The sequence below is a fragment of the Ambystoma mexicanum genome, chromosome 8, assembly GCF_040938575.1.
Source record: "Ambystoma mexicanum isolate Mex_15411 chromosome 8, UKY_AmexF1_1, whole genome shotgun sequence".
Classification (NCBI taxonomy): domain Eukaryota; kingdom Metazoa; phylum Chordata; class Amphibia; order Caudata; family Ambystomatidae; genus Ambystoma; species Ambystoma mexicanum.
Genome location: NC_090929.1, coordinates 843,080,399 through 843,103,389, shown reverse-complemented (window position 1 = coordinate 843,103,389; position 22,991 = coordinate 843,080,399). Strand labels below are relative to the sequence as shown.

Sequence of the window (22,991 nt, the reverse complement as noted above, 5' to 3'; positions counted from 1 at the left end):
CAATTCATTTTTTAAAGTGAAGACATGTTGCCTTTGTCCTTATTAGGGTACTGTTGGAGATCCTGCATACTCTCATGATATGAATATGTGTCAAGCTAGAATGTCTTTGGCTTCTAATGGAGATTAGACACTAGCACACGTATTCAACTAATCGATTTTTTATGAGCTGATGCTTGATGGATGTGACAAGTTTCCTTGGAAGCTCAGAGCCAAGATCCATTAATCTAGTATCTAGAGTTGATTTATTAGGCTGTTTCCTTAAAAAACAGCTCTAGCACCGTATCTCCAGGCTGCTGGTTCCTGTACGACATTACATCTCACATTATTTTAGGTAAAATGAAACATTTACAAATACATTCACTGAGATCATACACGGTTTAATTACACAAGTGTAATTTATATTCTCTATGCATGTTATAAGTGGTGTCATGTTTAAAGTAATGGGTAATCCCTATTTTTTGTTAACGGGGGGTCTAATCTGGAGGGAGGGACAATCTTTAAAGGAGAAAATGAAAGACAGATTGACTACCCCTCTCTTTTAGCCTTGTATGGATCTTAAGTGAGAGTTAAGGGCCACCAAACTGCATCATTGGTTAGTAAGTTGCTTGGTGGAGAAAAATTGCACTGGACGCTGCAACTTGTAACAAAAGTTCAATCTCTTAGACAGTCAATTAAGGAAAACCTAATGTTTTTTCCCATGTCAAAAATGCATACTCTGACTAAAATGTTATGCCAAAAAAAACTTTTTTCAACTTTAGAACTCCCTTGTTAGATGAGATGAATGTAGAATGAATGATATGATTGAGAATCAATTTTGAAATGTATTTTAAGATGTTTTATAATCATTAAAGAGATAGAACTTTTGTTACAAGTTGCAGCGTCCAGTGAAATTTTTCTCCACCAAGCGACTTCCTAACCAATGACGCAGTTAGGTGGCCCTTAACTCTCACTTAAGATCCATACAAGACTAAAAGAGAGGGGTAGTCAATCTGTCTTTCATTTTCTCCTTTAAAAATAATAAGTGGTGTCACTCCAACATTTTGGGCCTTGTCTTTAATATTTACAAACTAGTCCCTACTGTTGAAGCCTTAGAATGGTTGCATTATTTTAATACGTTCATTTTCAGGTGGTTGGACATTTTCTAGGGCTGCAAGCTCATTTACTTACACTTTTCTAGGGCATCCTATTTAAACATGACAGCGAGCAAGAGAAGAAATCCGCAAAACAACTCTTCTGAGCATGTCTCTCTCACTCTTTTAAAACTGAAACTTTATTTGCCAGTTCACTTTGTTCTAGGCCATTATCTGACTGCATTTTCTCTGACACACCCAAGGCACAATCCCACAAACACCAGTTAGTAAAACACAGATCACTGTCTGAAAGTCAGAATGTTTAGCAGATCTGTCTTTCATGGCAGAATCCATTAACTAGAGCTCCTACAATTTAAAAGAAATCTGTGAGATTCTTCCAAGCAGATGGAAATCTGTTGCACTGGCTTATTTCGGTTATGCCTATACAGGGTGGGCGTCTTTTAGTTTGTGCCTGACTATTGGCTTTTTTTGCATGTGGTTGATTGTATATATAGTTTCCATTATATCAGAGTCTGGCTTTACAATAGGAATCGCTTTTTGCACTGTTGATCACTCTGGAGGATCCCTAGTGATAGAGTGATGTGTTCTCTTACGGTCCTTTGAAGAATGAAGTGTGTTTTTGTAGAGTTTATTATTCTTTTGAGGAGTTATAGTCATGCTTTTTTAGAGACCAAGGGAGTGAAGAGCGTGTCCAACAGAAAGGCCTTGACAAACGTTTTGATGTTTTATTAGGTTTTGGGTGTTTAATCCCAGCGAGAAAGTTTAGCATCAAGAAGCTAGAGGAATTACCTGAATTAAATTGTAGTTACTTTATGATGTAGTTTTCGGTTATGCTGATCAGGTGTTTTAGCCTTTTTTGGGCAAAGATTGTTATTTTTAAGAACAGAATGTACTGTCAAAGTAACTTTAGTTCCAAGCATGAAGCTATTATGTAAACTGCCTAGAATTCAGCCAATTGAGCATTCCGCTGTACTTGGTCGGCTCTATTTCCCTGTTTTGTCTGTTTCAGTGCTAGGTTTGTCATATTTGATTCAATGATTACCAGAAAGGACTTGGTGTAGCTGAGCGTCTACCATGTTGGTCTGGTTGAAAATGTTAAATTCCATTCTGCCTGCCGCAGAAGAGAAATCTGAACAATTTTAATCGGCTGTGTTGAAATCTGCCGTTCTGCCACCCCTGCATATGGAAAAGCATGGCACAAAGTTTCTCAAGCCATGTCACAACCCGATCCGGGCCATGCAAGGTTTCCCTTGCTGCTGAGCAAACCTAGCACAAATCAAAAGGTGGCATAAAGTTTCAGTAACAGTAACAGCTTCCAGGTGAAAGAAGCCCAACATTGGAACTCCCTACCACTCACCCTAAGGACACCCCAAACCTACCCCCTCTTTAAACGTAATTATATGCAGTGGTTAAAGAATAATGATCAATAACTGACCTGCCTTGGCATTCTATGCAAATATGTATATTTGTATATTTGTATACTATATATCACTTTATCCATCACAACTGTATTAACCTATGCATTCACTGTAAATTACTGTACAGCACTGTAACTAAGCTGAGAATAACCTTACTGCTCCGGCGCCCTCATACCTTCGGGTCTGGCGCGCAATATAAACGAATAAACAAACAAACACACATTAACAAATATAAAAACATACACCAACGCTTACTCAAAGACCTGTCGCATAAAAGCCTTTACTCTTATCATCATATTCATTCTGCATTCACACCATACTGTAACTAACAGTCACAAGTGTAAACACAAACACTATGGATCAATGAGCTCCCCACAAGTGTCCCGTACAATTTTTCAAGTAACTGATCAAAAAGCTCATTGACCCCTTAGCGTTTGCTGATCACTTTTGCGGAGAGAACCAACCCCTTTAACACCAACACTCCCACCATGCCCCCCAAACCCCATCACCAGCACCACCTACAACCTCAAGGCAGAAACATGTGTTTAACATGTAGCCATGGAAACGCAGGGACCTGCCAGTCCCCAGTAGGGGCATTTTCTAAGGCCTTGAGGGGAGAGAGCAGTACATGCACTCCCTCGGAGCCTTCATTATTTATCTTGGGGAGATTTCAATTCACCCAGGGCAAACCTCCAGGAGGTTCAGACTCGACCACCGATGATTTGTGTGGCCCAATTATTGACCAAACCAAATTCACCCGCCCATAAAGCCCACTTTGAACAGCCATAGCTACACAAAACACCATAATGTTTAATGGTATGTTCAGGGTTTAATAATAGGCTGAACTTTAAGATATTTCCAATGTACGTGGGAAGTAACATTACATTTTTTTTTTAATGTTTCAGAAAGAGAGAGAGAGAGAGAGAAAGAGAGAGAGAGAGAGAAAGAGAGAGAGAGAGAGAGGTTAACATAGTGTGCCCCTATGCTTGCTTCACCATTCCTTTGAAGACATTTCAGGACAGTCGCAAGGTTTGTTCCTTCAAGCTTTCTACGGCAAATCTGCAATGCAAGCTGGAAAAGGCAAAAAAGTACATTGGCACCATTGCATTTTTGGGTCATTGGCTTTATGTCCAGACTAGAGCTGCTACCTTTCACACTATCAACACATTAGGCTGACACTGGTGGGATACGGCAGCCGGTTACTTTGTGCCGAGCACCTCTGCAGGAGACCAATTGACTGCGCTGTGTGATCCTCTTGCTGGGAGCGGATAATTGAATTGGGAACTTTTGCTGGAGTTCCTCGGACTCCCTGCACAGCACTCTCGAAAAAGTTCGCATTGCACTGTGCATTGAAGATGCGGTGCCACCCCGCCCCAAACCAGTGATATTAAGCTCAGTTTGGCACAGTGCGTTGGGGAGGCATGGGCCTGATTTTCAGAACGTTTTTGAATGGGACTTTCCCCATTCAAAAACGCTTTTGTTAAATCAGGCCCTTTCTGTGCACCAGCAACGGAAAGAATACAGCAGAAAAGCCAGTTTGGCAGGATATTATTTTTCTAGTATATTTCCCTGCTCACCAAATATTTTGATTTCTGAACTCTGTGCGCTGTTTAAGGTTAGGGCCATGCATGACCAGTGAAGGTCAATATTAGCTGTCTCTCTGTATTTCTCACTCGCCGTCTCTTTTTCTTTTGAAGTTTGTCTATCTCGCTCACAGTCTTTCATATGTGTGTCTCGTTCCGACTCCTGCTTTCAGTCTCTGGTTATCTCTTGTTTGTTTGTTTATTTATTTATATAGCGCTCCAAACCCGGGGGTTTCTGGGTATCTCTCTCTGAGCACTCTATGGGTCTGATTCGCAGAAACTCTTTATAATGGCACAAAATGTCATTGAAAAAAAGCTCTCTGAATCAGGCCATATGTGCCTGAATTAACTTGTATATCGCTCTACTCTCGTAAACTTTATTGCACACCCGCTAAATCAGTAACACGCTTTCCCTCTTATTCACACTTTCTCGCACTTCCTCTCTCGCTCTTGCTTGTCTCTCTCCCCCTCTCCCTCTCTCTTTCCGCCCCCACCCTCCCTCACTCTCCTTTTCTCACACCGAGTGTTATATACATGTTCCTTTCTTTCTCCTGTCTGAATGTATGTCTTATGTTCCTTTCACTATCCTTTCCAATTGTTGCCCTCACGTTTGTCTTTGCAGAAATGCTTTCACCCCTCCCATGAACGGGGTAGGGTGTTTTCCATTTGGCCCCATTCCCACCAATACATATCAATTCTATCACGTGTTTTTCACCTCTTTTTCGGACCGAAATAGTGTTTTTGTTTTTAAGCACGTTTTTTCCATTTCCATGTCTTTTTCGAGGAAATAGAAGCAAGTTCTTCTGGCTCACACTTTGCCTGGCAAAGGGTGTGATGTTCGCTAACAAAATATTATGAAATCAAAAAGAATGAAAGAAATACAGCATTATCAATTTCACTTAGTTTAATATTCGTAGGGGCTGCATTCGATTTAATTTTTACTATAGACAATGCATCAATCTCAAATAGGATAAACATTGCTGTCATTTTTTTTTGTTTATTATTTATTTATAAGCTTTTGCAAAATTTGATTAAATTAAGTCTTTCATGTATAGCATAAAAAGGTAATTTAAAAATTTACATTTTTATCAACACATGGTTCCACATATTAACAATTGATTACACTTATTAAAAACTTATTTTAAAATAAAGTACAAAACTTCCAGATTTCTTTTTTTAAAATTGTGATACTGGTTTGTAACAAACCTCCACAAACACACATTTTTATACAAGTACAATTAAAACAAGTCATTGTTCAATTGAACGAGTAAAGAATTACATACGTTTCATCACACATAGAACCTTAATAGCAGGATCAAACTAAACAGGAAGCACACAAGGTATTCTAATAAAATCATTCGATAGATACAGCCATTAGGCAAAATATTTTTTTCAGGTATCTTAAAACAGCCAAAATTAAGGATACCTGTCTACCGTCCATTATGCGTATCCAGAAACAATCATGATGGTTAAAATTAAGTTTTAGAGACACTAGATGCACTTCAACATGGCTCATTCTCCTAACAAGGGGTGTTGGACATTCAATAATCAGATCTTTAATAGTCTCTATAACCTCAGGAGATTAGCAAAAATGATAAACCCAATCGCTCCTAGGAATCTTCAATCTTGCTCTCAGCACCTCCTCTGTTGGTAGAAGATTCAGACGAAGTCTTAAATGAAAAACTCTTCTTTACGCATGGGAACGTTTGCCAATAGATAGGAACCCCACCATATGATCTCTCAACCACTCAACCAGAATCAGAGAGTTAAAAAGAGTGTAGCTGCTTAATAAGTCTCTATTAGCACACAAATCCGCATCCCAAAGGGCCTTCTTCACCAAATTTGGGGTTGCAAAGTTTTTTTGCACTTATTAATGTCCAACAAAATCTTTTAACACTCTTTTACCCAAAGGTTCATTATATGAAATGACTTTCCCATTCCAATTACTATTTAGATCTTGAAATAGACATTTTCCTCGATTGATTGATTGATTGATTGTTTATTTATTATACGCTTATACACAAGTGTTTCAAAGGGCAAATATAACATTTTTCTGTATATAGATAATAACTTCCATTTAATTCGAGCAGACACACTGACATCAGTCCTTGTTCACACCTCAACACAGCAATGCACACAGTTCAGTAGTCTAAGGACTATCCTCCAAATTAGGCCCTCAATCCTCAACACAAGTCTTTCATTGGCTGTGAGTATAATCTCGGATTCATAGTGTAGGCAAGGGATAACCAGAGATTCATAATATGCAAAAAATCAGAAGTAACGTATAGCGGTCATATTTCATTTTTTTTTTTTCAGCTGGGCAATAAAGGTAATGCACTTGGCTTTAATCCTGTTTGTATTATGGCCCAATTGTGGCTTGTAATATAAAAGAAAGACAAGATAAGTGAGTTGCTTTATGATCTCTTATTTCTTCCCCACCAGTCTGTCTCCAGAAAAAAAGCTGGTTTCCTTTTTTTCATAGAGAATTCCATCACCTTAAATTCTCATTATTTATTTTCAGGTTGTTCTCCTTCATATGCCTCTAACGTGCATTCAGGCTGTGCTGAAGGCCGATAGGGGTTGGGTCCAGAATGGCTAAATCCTCTTTGTATTCCAAGTAATGGTGGTTTTTGACTCCCCAATGATGGGTGACATTTTAGTCTTACTGAAATAAATGTTTGGATCAGCTATATAAAAATGAAAGAGTGTGCGCACCAGCACACAAACCTGGTGCAATGCTCTATAGGGTTTTATTGAATCTGACATTGTACCCTGAATGTCAAGTCGTACTTTGATTGTTGTGTCCAAATGCAACTGGATACAAAACCTCAACAGATGTTTCGATAGACCCCAGCTTGGCAACTTTGACCAAAGTCTTCCTCTATTTAATCTGTCAAACGCTGCAGAGAGATCAATAAAGGCTTCATACACAGGCCACCTCTTGGACCAACCATTTTATTGAAGTAGTTTTAGGAGAAATCCATTTAAATGCATGCCTGCTCCTCTACAGAAGCCGGTCTGATGCTTGACAAAAAAATCACCATTATCTTCCCATGAAACAGTTTTCTTGTGTATCAATCAATCAGTATAACTTTATTCGACAGCATGACACAGCAACAACATTCAGTAAATATCTTACCAATATACAATACATTCCATAAAGTGCTAGTGCAGTAAAGTGCAAGAGGAAATACGTTAAATTTACATAATACCTGAGGTACAAGAATAGCAAAAAACATTAATAAAAGGGTGACAGTATGTGTAATCAAAAGGATATCATAACAACACTGTATAATTATGGTGATCGGTTACCCCTCCCTTACACAGTCACAACAATAGTAGGGAAATGAAGAAATCCACCGAATGGCTGCAGGATCTCAGTAGATCAAATGCGTGTGACTGGTAAACAACTAGAGGGTGACACACTTTGCAGTTGAACATTCTGTAAGAAGTAGATGTATTCATCCGGATAAAGCTTCAGGGCGGATTACAAAGTGTGATCAGTAAATAAGTATAGGCTTCACATGTCAAAACATAATATTTACAAGAAATATATGCCCTGGCCCTGAAAAGTCCTGTGTGGAACACAGAGAAGGGATTTAGAAACCTGAACCCCTTGCGTAACAAACAGAGGAGTACGGCGATATCCCTATATACAGCTAGAACTAACATTAAGAGTGGCTATGAATAGTTGGGGTATCTAATATTGAGTCCAACTTTGAGCAAGATGACCGTCCTGATGAAGTCTGAGAATGCTAGGAAAAAGCGTATCTTAGCAGAATGGCCGAAACATGCGTCGACAGATGACTAGACATACATCTTTGTCTAGTCCCCTGGTTTTTTCCTTATAGGACAGTAAAATCATGAAGCCCTCAGTCCACATCATCTGTACAATGTCTATCAAGACAATGTTTTTGACTAGTTGATTGAGTGTCATTTAACCTTCCTAGTCAAAGTACAGATACAGATGTGGAAATTATTATTGTTGTGTTTCCTAATGCAAACGACCAAATAAGGTGCACAGATCTAAGTGTTAAAAATGGTGTACTCAAAATGTATTTTGAAGTCACTGTGTACTAACCCCCATGCACTAAATGATTATTGTTGATTTTTGATGAGTTGGTTTATATGAGTATGTGTAGTGTGTGCAATGTTTGTGAGATACAAAGCACTATGAATAAAAAAAAAAAAATAAAGAATTCATTTCTTATATAAAATATACTCTGGTGTTTAATGGTGGTTATTGACTAGCCATCTAGACAGATGAGGACAATCATAATTGTTATGACTGTTTAAGGGAGGGGTAACCAATCTCACGCCCATACAGTGTATCTTATGTCTTCCCGACATGAGAACGGTCCCCCGGAAACAAAATATCAAGGGAAGTACCTGTATCCTATATGGATGTCACAGCAACAGACACATCCCTTGCAATAATCTGCAACAATGATAAAGAGAATATTTAATATATAATACATAAGTCTGAAGAGTTCAGTACCTTACGCAGTGCTCTGTATATAAAATCACATATGTGAACTTTTCATTGCAAGGCGCCTTATCCGCCATGATTGTCTGATATATTGCAAAAGTGCCCAACTACCAATGGGGTTTCAATTTTTACCAAATAATATAATGCTGGGCGATATTGTAAGAAACCTAAGCCAGATAGCGCAGGAACTAGGGGTTGTGCGCAGATATGCACCTGTAGAAGGCAGAAGAAACAGAAGTGAGATAGATCTTCTTTGTCTATTGCACAAGGAGCATCTCTGCTCTGTGGAGTTGCCAGATCTAGAGGCCAAAATGGTCCCCAGCTGTAGGCAATTAAAGCATGCACAAGTGATCGGGTTCCTGTCAACCATACGATTACTCCACAGGAGATAATCCTGGATTTTGGTTTGGGGATTTGTCATGTGTCCTCTGTGAGACGGGAGATTAAGCTCCAGTGATTCTCTATTATTGAAGATATAATATTTCAACTGTGCAACCATATCTCTCTGCATTATTTTGGCTAATTGATTTGGGTGTTAACATGTGCATTAGCATTATATTGTGTAGCAGTTGTTGTTGCCCCTGTTTTGCCCAGCAACTTAGAGATCAAATATTGTGTCAGGGATGCACAGGGTTTTGTCCGTATGTGCAACCATAAAAAAGGGTTCCAAAGTCAGCTCATCTTGTAGGTAGATTACATCCATTTCCAAGTGCATGGCACAGTTTGGAGCTGCTTTGGGTAATCCCAAGATACTTTTCAAAAAGCAGTTTTTTAGTGTTTGTAGTTCCAATGCTTGTGAAAATCCCCAAAGTGTAGCCCCATATTTTACCAGTATGTTTGTTTTTGCTGCATACATTTTAGAAATTATATTAATGGGCTGGATTTTACACATGTTCCCACATACGACTATCCCTCCTAATGATTGCTTCATGTGGATCCCTTGTTTGTACAGTGAGGCTTTGGCGATAGGAACTTGAGAAGCGAATGCCCAAATAGTTTGGCCCTCATTATGAATTTGTCGGTGCCAAATTAATATGCCATTAATATGCTGTTATTACCGTATAGCAGCATGTTTTCGCACCAGCAAAGGACAAGTTTGCCGGCGGGGTGGAGGTAATTCCGACACCCTGCTGTCAAAAAATAGCCAGTATTACCGACACCGGTTATACCAGCAAATCCCCCAAGCCATGGGGATTTACCACCCTTACCAGCATTCATAATCTGGCACTAATTCTGCCAGCCTGAGTGCCAGTGTCGGTATCCTGGCAGATTTACAGCCAAGATACCGGCAAACTTGTAATGAGGCCCAAAATCTTCTACTCTGGGGATGGGACTGCCATTGTTGTTACTTTCAACTGACTCCTCCCTCTTATTCACACTAAAACTGCAGCTTTAGCAGTATTAACTTTTAGATCTATGGCATTCATATTTTCTGTGGATTTATTTAGCAGAATTTGTAATGACTTTGATGTTCATGATGTTCAAGCAATTAGGACGGTATCGTCCACATGCGCCAACACGAATTTGGGAACATCAGCGTAACCTTTTAATAAGGCATATTTTAGGGCATTAATGTAGATGGAAAAGAGCAAGGGGGCAGCACGCATCCCCGTCACACCCCAGATTTAATTGGGAACCAAGTAGTGCATTGGCCGTAATCACAACTAGTTACGCAGGCCTCATTGTTTTCATGCAGTAAAATTAAAATACCCAGTACAATCTGGGAACATTTCGAGGATCTGAGCACTTCCCAGGGCTTCTCTCTGTTAACTTTATCAAAGGCTGTGCTCAGGTTCATGAGCACCAGATAGACTGGATCTTTTTTCAAGAAAAGTAAATGGGACCTGAGGAGGTACAGGTTAAGACCCTGTTCCTGGATCCCCAAAACAGGGTGGAATCCTAACTGAATGGATAATAAGACATCATTTTCAGTTAGCCATGTCACCAAGCTATTTAGTAAACATCTGACAGAAATCTTAAGAGATGTTTTCAATAGAGATATTGGTCTATAAACTTTTGGATGGCTCGTATCACCGTTCTTGAAGGGAAATTTGACCGCTTTTCGTCAAACATCTGGGACTGTGTGCACATGTATAATTGCCTGTGGGATAGCTGGAGTTTGATACACAGATTTAATCCTCACGTGATCAGAGTTCATTACCTCCATACCAGTGGAAGAGTGGTTATAGCTAGAGCCCTTTTGTAACGATATCCCACATTTTTTGGTGTAATACTCAAGTGATGCTGCTTCAAAATGGAGCCATGATATTTGATCTAGTTATGTTTTCCTATTTTCTAAAGCAGTATCTGCCCATGAAATAAGTTTCTGCAATATTAATGTTGAGAAAATCTTGCTATTGACATCCAGAAGGCCGATTGGGCGATAATTTGATGGTTTCAGTTTATCACCCTTCTTGAACATTGGTACCAAATATGACATGCACCATGACTCTGTATCCTGTTAACCAGTATTACACTTTTGAACAGGATGCATAGTATTTTAGGCCATATTTTAGGATTACCCTTCAGAAGTAAATTTGAAAGGCTTCTAGGGCCTGCTGCCCGTGACTCCTTGGCCTTTTTGATTAACACTAAAATATCCTCAGTATCAAAATCACATTTGTTATTGTCATGGCTATCTCAGACCTCCAGTGCAGGAATATATTTTGTTGGAGAATACATGTCTTTAAAATAGCACAGCAAAACTGTGATGGCTGGAAAGTTTAGAATACATCTTAACCTCTGACATTGCTCTGGGCAACCCTCCAGACCATTTTTCTTCTCCTGCCAAGCCATTATAAAAGGGGAAAAACCATATGCAAATCACGCTTGGTCACATCCCTTCTGCACGAGACCACAAGCATCCCCAGACATGTGTTTGTCCTCGTTGGGACTCATCAGTGAGGAGTAGCTTGGGTCTGTAATCTCAGCAGGTACGGGACCCACGTCTGGGGATACCCATCGCACTCGGGGTGACTAGCCAAACAACCAAACAAAAGGAAGATGGCTGGAAGGTTTAGAAGACATCTTAACCTCTGGCATTGCTCTGGGCAACCCTCCAGACCATCGTTCATCACCTGCCAAGCCATTACAAAAGGGGAAAAAAACATATGCAAATCAGGCTTGGTCCCACCCAAAAGGGGCAGTCAAGTCTGAACTGCTTGGTCACATCCCTTCTGCACAAGACCACAAGCATCCCCAAACATATTTTGTCCTCATTGGGCCTCATCAGTGAGGAGTAGCTTGGGTCTCTCGGCTCAGCAGGTACAGAACCTAGGTCTTGGCAAACCCATCCTACTCTGGGTGACTATTGCAAAATGAAAGGGTGATGGCTGGAAGGTTTAGAATAAATCTTAACCTCTGGCATTGCTCTGTGCAACCCTCCAGACCAACGTCCTTCGCCTGCCAAGCGATTTCAAAAGGGTGAAAACCATATGCAAATCAGGCTAGGACCTACTCCAAAAAGGGCAGTCCAGCACAAACTGCTTGGTCACTTCCCTTCTGCATGAGACCACAAGCATCCCGAACATGTTTCATCCTCTTTGGGGCTCATCAGTGAGCAGTAGCTTGGGTCCCTAAGCTCAGCAGGTGTGGGACCTATATCTGGGCATACCCGTCCCACTCGAGGTGACTATAGAAAAACAAAAGGGCGATGGCTGGAAGGTTAAGAATAAATCTTAACCTTTGACATTGCTATGGGCAACCCTCCAGACCATCGGTCTTTGCCTGCCAAGCCATCACAAAAGGGGAAAAACATTCGCAAATCAGGCTTGGTCCCAAACCGAAGCGGGCAGTCCAGCCCGAACTGCTTGGCCACATCCCTTCTTCAATAGACTACAAACATCCCAAACATGTTTCATCCTCATTAGGCCTCATCAGTGAGGAGTAGCTTGGGTCTCTAGGCTCAGTAGGTATGGGACCCACATCTGGGCATACCCGTCCCAGTCAGGGTGACAAAGCAAAAACAAAGAGTTGATGGCTGGAAGGTTTAGAATGAATCTTAACCTCTGGCATTGCTCTGGGCAACCCACCATACATTCGTTCTTTGCCTGAAAAGCCATTCCAGAAGGGGAAAGACCATATGCAAATCAGGCTTGGTCCCACCCCAAAAGGAGCAGTCCAGGCCAAACTGTTAGATCACATCCCAAGACCACAAGCATTCCCAAAAAATGTTCATCCTTGTTTGGCCTCATCAGTGAGGAATAGCTTGGGTCTATAGGCCTAGCACGCACGGGCCCACATCTGGACATACCCGTCCCGCTCAGGGTACATCTATGTTAGTTTTCACTTCAATTGGTAGCCCTCCATAAGGACAACCGAGGGTCCTTTCCTAGCTGGCTGTAAATAAAACAGTATATCAATCCAGGAAGGAAGTGTCAACAGCCAAACTTCCAGTAGATTAAGTGTTTGATATTCCATCAAACACATTTGCTCATACTTTCCGTGAACAGGTGCTTATGGCCCCAGGTGTTCCATGACAAATACTTCATCTCAGGATGCTATGGCCGGGCAACCCTCCCTCACTGTATGGTCTTACCTTTTTCTCAGGACTGATGGCAGCCAAAGCCAGTCCCTTACTTTTTCCGGCATCTGATTATTAGAGTCAAAATGTACCAACCTTTTTTTTGCCCTCCCCAGTCTTAGAGGAAATCTCGATCCCCAACAGTGGACAGTTGTCAGTTAAACACTTTGCCTGACCCCTGTAGATGTCACTATGTCGTATCAAATCGTAATTGCCCTTTATTCTTTTATATCATACCCCACACACAAAATATAAAACTTCCAGATTTCTCGCTTTGTACTATTAAAACCTTTACATGCCACAAATTGATGTTAAACATTCCACTAATTTGATAATGATGTCAATACTTTCTCCAGCGCGTACCAATATCTCAATATCTCCATATCTCACCGCAGCAGCTAAGCTAAGGAATAGCTACATACCAGCTTGCATCCTTCTCCACATCATTGCAGTGTGTACTACAACCATATCATTAAGAAAACGACTGAAACAATATTTTCTCTTGTTGGTCAAGCCTTCACAGTGCAAATATGGATGTTTTAATGTTAGTCCTGAATAGCATAAAGATCCTTTTATGATACTTATTGGGAAATGGAACCATGTACCTCTGCTTTTTATTATATAAAAGTATTGGTTTGAATATTCCCTTGCTAGGCATTTAGTCCCAAACGATCTTACTTTTTCTTCCCAGTCCTTTGTGTAAGCTTTGTTTTTAAAGTAATTTAATATCCAGTGCATTGGCTTTGTTTAACCTTTTTGTGGGGACAAATGGACCCTCTTTGCGATCAATAGAGTTGTGTGTGGATGAATCTCCCTATCATTCTTAGTATACCCCCGATTGTTACAGAAATAAAAAAGAGACCTCGGATCAGCATTTTCTACTTTTTTTTATAATCCTTGGTTTTTATTGGCATTTTGTGAAGTAATAAACAAAAAATCTTGCATAACCCTATACCCCCCCTTCGAACTTCCCATCACCCCGCCTCCCTCCTTACCCCATGTCCAACTTGAACATTATGACTGTAGAGAGTCCATACTTTCAATCCATTTCTTGTGTCGCAGGGTCGATGCGATTTGTGACCAATTCGGTAGTTGGCTTGGTGCCGTCGTTGCCCCGGGTCGTGGGACACCCAACTAGGTGTTATTCCTCTCAGGATAAATCGCCCCCTGACAGTCTGGGGGCAAAAACCCTAGAACTAGTGAACATCCCATCCCCATGTTTGCTGGACCCCATACCAGTCTGCGGGGAATGAGCAAGAATCATTGTTCACCATGGCAGTCAGTTTGTCCATCAGAAACATGTTCTTGACTATTTTCATCCAGTCTTCCTTAGAGGGCGTTTCTGGGCTCTTCCATTTCTGGGCTAGGGCCACTCTACCCGCTCTCAGCATAGTTTCCCACATCCTTGGGTACCGGTGCAGTTCTGCTTCCTCCGGGGGAAGGCCCAGCAACATGGTCAGCGGGTCGAGAGGCAGAGGATCCTCCGTTACCTCCGCTATCCAGTCTCTGACTGCCTCCCAATAGGTCTGAACTTTCGTGCATATCCACCACATGTGACTTCTGGATCCTATCTGACCACATCCCCTCGGGCATCTTGGTGACACCCCCGTGAACATTTTTGACAGTTTTTCCGGGTCTCTATGCCACCCCTGCAGGATTTTAAAGTTGTGTTCCATGTCTGAGGTGAATAGGTTACCATGAAACGATTTCCTGAAAATTCGAGCCCAAGCGTCTTCTGAAATTTCCTCTCCCGCCAGGTAATTTCAAAATCCACGGAAGCCTCTCGTAGCCTGAAGGTTATAGGTGTTTAGGACTGCATACATACTGGATACCGCGCCCTTTCTAGAGGTTGCTGAGTCAAGAAGTTTCTTGAAGGGAGTCAGTTGTCTCCTCAGGTTTGGGCCCCATGAGTGGTCATTGAGGATGCCCTTAAGGCAGAGGTATTCAAAAATGGAGAGAGTTCCACCTCCCAGCACATCCCAGAGGTCCTCATAGCTCAGGAATTCACCCTCTCTGAACAGCTGGCCCGCCCATTCTAGGCCCGTGTCAGACGAGTGCTGAGAATGTCCGAACACTCTGCTGCCCAGTTTCAGGGGGTGCCCCCATAAGGAGGACATCAGAGATGGCCATGTGGTAAGGTGAGCTGTCCGGGGCCCTCTTTCCAAATATCCCAGAGAACTCCCAGGGTCGAGTGGGTCATTACTTGTGTCGGGATTGACTTGCGAGGGGCCCACAAGAGGTCCCGGACCTTTAAAGGGTGGACGTCCATGTCTTCTAAATATGACCAGTACGTTCGCAGGCCTTCCTTCATGTGTTCCAGGAGGACACGTAATTGGGCGGCGTGGTAATACAACTGAAAGTCTGGTAGACCGAATCCCCCCTCTTCCCTCGGCAGTGTCAAGGTGGCTGTCCCGACTCTTGGAGTCTTTCCCTGCCATACAAAGTCTCGGACCCCCTTTTGTAGGTCTATGAAGGTTTGGACGGGGACACGGGTTGGGAGTGCTGTGAAGAGGTACAGAAGCCGGGGCAGTATATTCATTTTGACTGCCGTCACCCGACCATACCACAAGAGGATCATCTTCCCCCATCTCCGCAGATCCAATGTGATCTCGGTCATTATGGGGTCGTAGTTAGTGGCTCCGAGTTTCGATAGGTCCCTAGTGAGGAGGACGCCCAGATATTTAGGACAGATTTAGTGGTGTTAATGTTCAGGCCAGAGAAACGCCGAAAGAGGAGACCAGGGACAGGAGGGGGGGGATCGAGGAGCCTGGGTCCACCAGATATGCCAAGATGTCATCAGCAAACAAGGAGAGCTTAAATTACACCTCCCCCTTCTAATACCCCTGATGTCTGGGTGTGATCTAACCTCTATGGCCAGTGCCTCCATCGTGAGGACGTATATTAGCGGGGAGAGTGGGCAACCCTGTCTTGTCCCTCGGGTGAGGAGAAAGGACTCAGACATCACTCCGTTCACCTGGACCCTTGCGGTGGGGGCTCTGTAGAGGGCGGCCACCCAACTCAAGATGTGTGTCCCGAAGCCCATTCGCTGGAGGAGGAGGGTCATGTATCTCCACTTGACACTATCGAAAGCCTTCTCCGAATCGAGGGATAGGATGCATGCATTGAGCTCTGATTTTTGGGCAAAATGTACCAGATCTATTGTTTTACGGATGTTGTCCGACCCCTGCCTGCCCTTAATAAAACCCACCTGGTCCCCGTGGACTAGTTTCTGCATTATTCCCTCCATCCGCCTGCCCACCACCTTGGCCAGGATCTTGACATCGATGTTGGCAATGAGATGGGGTGGTAGGGCGCACATTCCCTAGGGTCTTTATCTTCCTTGGGTAAGACCACTATTATCGCTTCCATCATGGATTCGGGGAGGGTACCCCCCTCCAGCACCGAGTTGAAGACTCTTGCCAGGTAAGGAGACAGGGAGGAGCGAAATCTCTTATAGAAGTAAACCGAAAAGCCGTCTTCCCCAGGGGAGGTCCCCACCTTCATCCCGCTAATCGCCTTGTCCACCTCTTCCTCGGTCAGTAGGCCCTCCAGCCCCTCTGCCAATTCCCTGGGAAGGGACGGGATCTGTATGGAGTCAAGGAAATCCACTATCCGGGAATTGCCCCCATCATATTCCAAAGCGTATAATGATTTATAATATTGGCGAAAGGCCTCACTTATGTGGGGGGTGTCGCAGCCCAGAGTTCCCCTGGCGTCCCTCACCTCCTTTACCATCTTGCTTCTCTGAACCTCCCTCAGTTTCCAAGCTAGGATCCTATCTGCTTTGTCCCCTTTTTGATAATATTTTTGTTTAACCATTTGGAGGCTCCTCTCCGTTTTGTGAAGGAGCAGGTCTTTTAGTTGGAGCCTGTAATCCTCCAGTTCGGTCACGCGGTCACGCTCTAGGGTCTGTACCGGGGAGCCCCCCGGTTGGAGATGCGCTATATTTTCCCTCAGAGTTTTCTCCTGGATCTCCCTTTCCCGCTTCTGTCGGGCTCCTATTTTAATGAGTACTCCCCTTATGGTCGCCTTGAAGGCATCCCAGAGGGTGTGCGTGCCCACCTCCCCGTTGTCGTTGAGCTCGAAGAAATCTGATATGGCGTCCAGGACGGCCTGGGCATGAACCTCGTCTCTAAGTTTGGCATTGTTGCATCTCCAGCGTCCCCTCCGTTCTCTACACCAGCCCCCCACCAGGGAGATTCTGACCAAGTCGTGGTCCGACCAGGGAACGGGGTCTATCCTGAACCTGCTACGTAGGGATGGAGGACCTCATCCATAAGAATGTAGTCTATCCTAGAGAAGGCGTTGTGAATGGAGGAGTAGTAAGAAAAAGAGGGAGCCCCTGTTCGGGGGGTGGGGATCGTGTCCACCAGGCCCAGGCTCTCATTCGTCCTCTGAAAGCTGCGCGCCATGGCGTCTCCTGCGGGTCTGGGGTGTAATGTGCCCACCCGCTTTCTATCTCTGGAAGGGTCGAGGACCATATTGAAATCTCCTCCCACCACCAGTGGACCCTGGCAATGTTTAAAGCTTGTCCCCTACTCCTTCCCAGAATTGGGCCTGTCCCTCGTTCGGAGCGTATACTACCGCCAAGGTTAGGGGTGAGCCCTGTAAGGAGCCCTGTACAAAGAGGTAGCGGCCCTCGGGGTCCTTTAGAATAGTGTCCTTCTCGAAGCCCACCCCCCTAGCACTCAGGATTGCCACCCCTCTTTTCTTTCCTTTGTGGGATGCATGGAAAATCTCCTCAATTCCTCCCCCTCGCATCCTGGGCTCCTTCTCCCGCGCCCAGTGCGTTTCCTGCACGAAGAGCAGGTCCAGTTTTGCCCTTCTAAACTCCCTGCAGATCAGGGATCTTTTCGTAGGGGTACCCAGGGCCGGTCGGTCGTCAGCCATAATTGTTATCACTTTCCCCTTTGGTCACCATCGTCGCATCATTGCTCCCTCCCCGAATTCTGTGTTTCCTTGTTTGGACATTTTTAAAACATTTCCCCAACTGACCCCCCAACTTATTCCCTAACATTGAACCCCCTCCCCGGCGTCCAGCCATGTAGTTCTTCCATTCCTGGCATTTTGGCCGGACCACCAGCCTTTTCCCTACGGCCAGGCCTTGGTAGCAAAGCACACTATCGTGAGCCCCCCCACCCCCCGTTTAGACACCCCCGGACTGCCCCAACATGTTCGCTGTTTGAGGGGGTACTAGAATTGATTCCCTAACCCAGTCATCAGGGCCTGATCCGTGGATGGACCGGGCTTTTCCCTCCGCCCTTATGGGCGACCATCCCCTTGGACCCAGGATGGTATTTCCCTTGCCTGTGCCCCATTCGTTGCCCCCCTATACTTGCTGTTCAGGGGAGTGCTGTGATCGGAGCATCTTTAGAGTCCTCCCTTTTCCCGTTCCAGTGTAGATCGTGGGGCCCCTGTTGTCACCCCTCCGAATCGATATGTGCTTCTTCCATTGAAGTCGGTGGAGTGTTCAGTTTTTTAAACTTCCTCGAGCCGGTTTTCCTTCTCCTGGTGCTAGACTGGCCGGGGGTGCCCCTGCTGAGTGCTTCAGGGCCTACCGGCCCCCTCCGGGGGTCGGGCTCCCCCACATACTCCTGGATGGCACACTTTATGTCTGCCTCCGTTACCAGCATTGTGCGTTGGCCTGAATATTCGAAATACAGGGAGAAGGGGTATCCCCATCTATAACGCACTCCTTTCTCTTTCAGTTGTTGTGTCAGGGGGCGGCACATCCTTCGTTTGGCTAAGGTATAGGTAGAGAGATCTTGAAAAATGGTGATTTGGGCATTGTTATAGGTAATCACCCCCGCCTTCCTCGCTTCCTCCAGGACTTTGGCTTTTTCGGTGTAGTAGTGGAACCGGGCCAGGACCGATCTGGGGCTCCCCGTCCTTCCCCCGGCCCTGTGCACCCGGTCGAAAGTGAGTTCCGTTGTCATTTCCTCAGCGAACAGGGGGGTGATAATGTCTCTCACCACTCGGGTCAAATCTTTCTCCGTCTCGCCGCCCGTTTCTGGGATCCCGAAAAATCTAAGATTGTTCCGCCTCTCCCTGTTTTCATAATCATCCATTTGCCTGGCTCTTTCCTCGTCCCTCTTTTCCAGGGCTGCTAGCCGTGTACCAAATTGGACCTCCTGAGATGTAGTGGACAACTGGTAGTTTTCCACTTGTAGGAGTCTGTCCTCGATTTTATCTACTGTCTGGGCGATGTCGGATCTCATTTCCTCTTTTCCTGGAGGATGGAGGCAAAGCCCCTTTCCATCGTCATTGAGGGTTGGCCTGAGGTTTCAGGGTGGGCCATGGCTCCAGAGAGGTTAGGGTCCCTAGTGTTGCTCTCCATTTCTTGAAAGCGGAAAGCTTGCAGGGTCTTCCGCCAACTCATAATGTCCTGCTGATACCCTGCTGCGGGGTTCACTGCGGTGTGGGGGGAATCTGGGGGGGCGCTTCGCCGCCCCAGGGCCAGCCGGTGGTGCATATCTCAGGTGGGGCTTGCGAGTGGTGGTTGTTCCCCTGTGGGTAATAGGGCAGCCCCCAGGCGGGCACTCGCCCCACCAACTGGGGACGGGGGCCTCTCACGGTGGAGGAGCCATCGTTGCCAATTCACTGTCTCCTCCAGGAGTTGTCCGCTGTCAGACAGGCAACCGCCCTGAGACTCGGCCCAGGGGCCTCACGCTGCTATGCCTTGGTTTGTGTGGTTCCCCGTCGCTGGCCCTCCGGATGGGGGCTGTTTGTTGAGTCCCTGGGTGGATCCCAGGTGGGGGCGGCGCACCCCACTCCCCCCTGCTGGACCTTCGTGGCCAGATTGAGCTGTGAGGCCTCTCCGCGGTGCGTGGCGGAGTTCGGCGCCTCGGTGATCGGGGAGGGGCTGGTTCGCTTCTTATCCGGAGCGATGCGTTGCGGGGGGCCTCCTCGCCTAGGCCCTCCCTGGAGATGTCTCGCCACCAGCGTTGTCTCCGTGGGCCGACCCCGCCGCCTCTCGGGGCCTGGGGCTGGATCCGGGATCGCGTGTCTCCCCCGAACAAGGGTGGGTGGGGGAGCTGCTGAAGATCCCTGCCTGGGGAATACCGCTCTTCGGTCGCACGCCCCCCGCTACCGGAGCCGGGGGGGATGGGTTCCCCGCCTAGGCCTCCTTGCTGCTGAGGGCTCCTCCTCCTCCACCGCCGTCAGGCTGGCGCCAGCCCTGCTGCGTCTCCGTCGCACTCCGCACTCCGGTTCTGCTTGGGCTTGGGGCTCTGTTCTTTCGAGCTTCGGCGGGAACTCGGCGATCAGGCAGCCATTGCCTGTGCGTCCCCTGGTGGCCTCATTTTTTACTTTTTAATAGTAGGCCAGGATTTTGAATCTTACTATAGTTACAACAGATTTAAGCCCAACTCTAGTCTCCCATATTTCATTGTGGTATTTCTGGGCAACCCCAGATCGGCTCACCATAAGTCATTTCTAGACTTGTCAACCAATCTCCTGCTACACGCAGGCATCTTTATAGCCCATAAGTAATTTCCGGGCTGGTTTTTTGGAAATAGGATTTATAGTGAGATTAGTGGATAGCCACCATGTTGTTCATCAAAATGAGGAAGGGTTGACATTTCTGACTGCATTCGCTCTGGTCTTGTCATTTATCTACTCCTGTTTCCTGTGGAAATTCAGTTACACTGTCAAATATGTGAAGGATTTTACCCTTTCCCAGGGTTCATCCTCCAAATGCCACGTGAATGACAGTGGTTTCATCTGGAATCTCGGATGTGTTGACATTAATGATAATTCATGATCAACTGCAAAAAAAAATAATCAGTGCATTAAAGCTTTCTGGAGACTGAATGCCACTCAAGTAAATGATACATATCTTAAATGTACTGCCCATTTTTAGGTGGAACATCCCAGACTCTACAAACAACCATTCCCAAATCCAGCAATGTATAAGATAAAAAGTAGCGGGTCAAGGACAGCCTTGCCTCAACCCCCGATTTTTGGGAACTGAATTTGTCTAGCCACCTTTTACACTTTGGTATCAGAATGTAAGAAGCCACATATTTTTAATAATCCAGGATCAATTCCACATTTTGTTATTTTCTCCCAAATGGTGAAGCTGTAGGCCTATTTAGCTTTGTGCCCAATACAGATACAGCAAAAACATTGTTTGCTGTGGACATCCCAGCGCTAAAGCCAGTTTGCTCTATAGGTAATATGTGCTTTTATGCAACCCAAATCTTCAGTTCCTTTAGCACCAATGAAGAAAACACTTTACATGTGACGTTAAGGAGGCGTATTAGTCTGTAATTCAAGGAACTTTCTCTTGACCCTTTTTTAAATATCAAAGTCTGGTATGCCTTCTTCCAGGATATATGATATTTTTAAACAGTGGACACAGGATTGTGGCCCAAAGGTACTGCACTGATTTAAGAACTATGTTTGTTAAGACACCTGTTCCCGGGGCTCATGAGGTATTCATGTTTGTTATGATACATGTCATATTATACATTGAACAATGTATCAATGGACATCACTCCTTCATGGGTAGAATTTCCTGATCTGCGATATTGCAAAAAGCTGTTCCAATGAAAGTTTCCCATGAATTGTCATATGATTAATCTGATACAGAATCATTAGCTAGGACCTATTGTCATGAATTTGAACAACAGGCAACCGATTGGTCCATCTATGTGACAACTAAGACTTATTGTGTCATTTGATCCTGCATTTAAAACCTGTATATTTCTCTTGATTAATTTTGCTTTTTCAATCAAGGGCACATGAAGATTTTTTAACAGAAATGGGAGGTTCGTGAAAGGCCGGTAGTTAGCTAGGTCATCTGGGTAAATGGTCGTTTTTTTCCAAAAAGGTCATATGAGACCGCTCTTGAGGATGTCCGGTAATGACCCTTTTATGAGGGATCATAGATGATGCTGAGGAGTGCATTGAATGCAGAACCCATCAATTGTTTATTGATGAAGGTCGGGATGATATTGTTAGAGAAGGAATAGGAATGAGGGAAGCACGTGTTTTTAGGAGGTCTCTCAGAAACAGTGATTGTGCTGGAGTGCAGGGGTGGCTAATGCTGTGTGAGTGTGATTTGATGACTTGTCAGATTTTCTCTAGTTTGTGGCGATAACAAATATACTGATTCAGTCACATTTTTCCTGACTTTCTGGCACCTCGAGGAGGTCAGGAGAGGGTTTGGTACAGGGCTTTAATACTTCAAAGGGGGCTTTGCTCCTATGATTCTGTTAGAGTCTGCAACAATATTGATGGAGTAGTAAGCACCTTTGGCCTTGGTAATCAGAATCCTATGGTTTGCGCTGAGAGATTTGAGGTTGGTGAAATCTCCAGTTTCTCTATAGCTCTGATTGAGCGTTTGTTGGAGGCGAGCTCAAACATGTACAATGGATCAGATGATTTGGTCTAAGCATGGCTGGTTTTTAGGGGAGCATCCATGTCAACCTGTTTCCTAGCAGAGCCATTGAATAATTTTAGGATAGCGGTGCACATTTTGCTTCTACCTCATTGATCGTAAAGATTAAGACTGAGCTGCACTAGTGAGGGGCCATTTAACCTGAACGGGCCACAGTGAAGTGGGTAATCAACAGTGGGATGGTAGCATGGCCAGACCAGTCATGTGTGATAGAGTCTGGGCAGGTGATGAGGGGTGATGGCGTAACGACTAAGGGCCTGATCCACACTGTGTTTTCCAATGGGATTAACCCATTATAAAACACTTCTGTGAATCAGGCTTTAAGTCTATGATTTTGCCTTTGTTGTGTGTGGGGAGAGCACAATTTCCTTAGGTTCAATTTATCCGGTCAGTCTGAAAAGCCTTCAAGTGTGGTTGTCGGTGTGAGACTCAGAAATATTAACATCTATGAGAAAGACATTGTAATTATGAGGTGATTTTGCAGA

The 22,991-nt window shown here is 44.5% G+C and overlaps 1 protein-coding gene across 1 annotated transcript in view; it reads left to right on the top strand.

The window, feature by feature from the left end:
* The window catches only part of CDH23 (cadherin related 23), a 3,939,560-nt gene that overhangs the window by 257,749 nt on the left and 3,658,820 nt on the right, over positions 1 to 22,991 (top strand). The gene's annotated exons all lie outside the window — the stretch shown is intronic.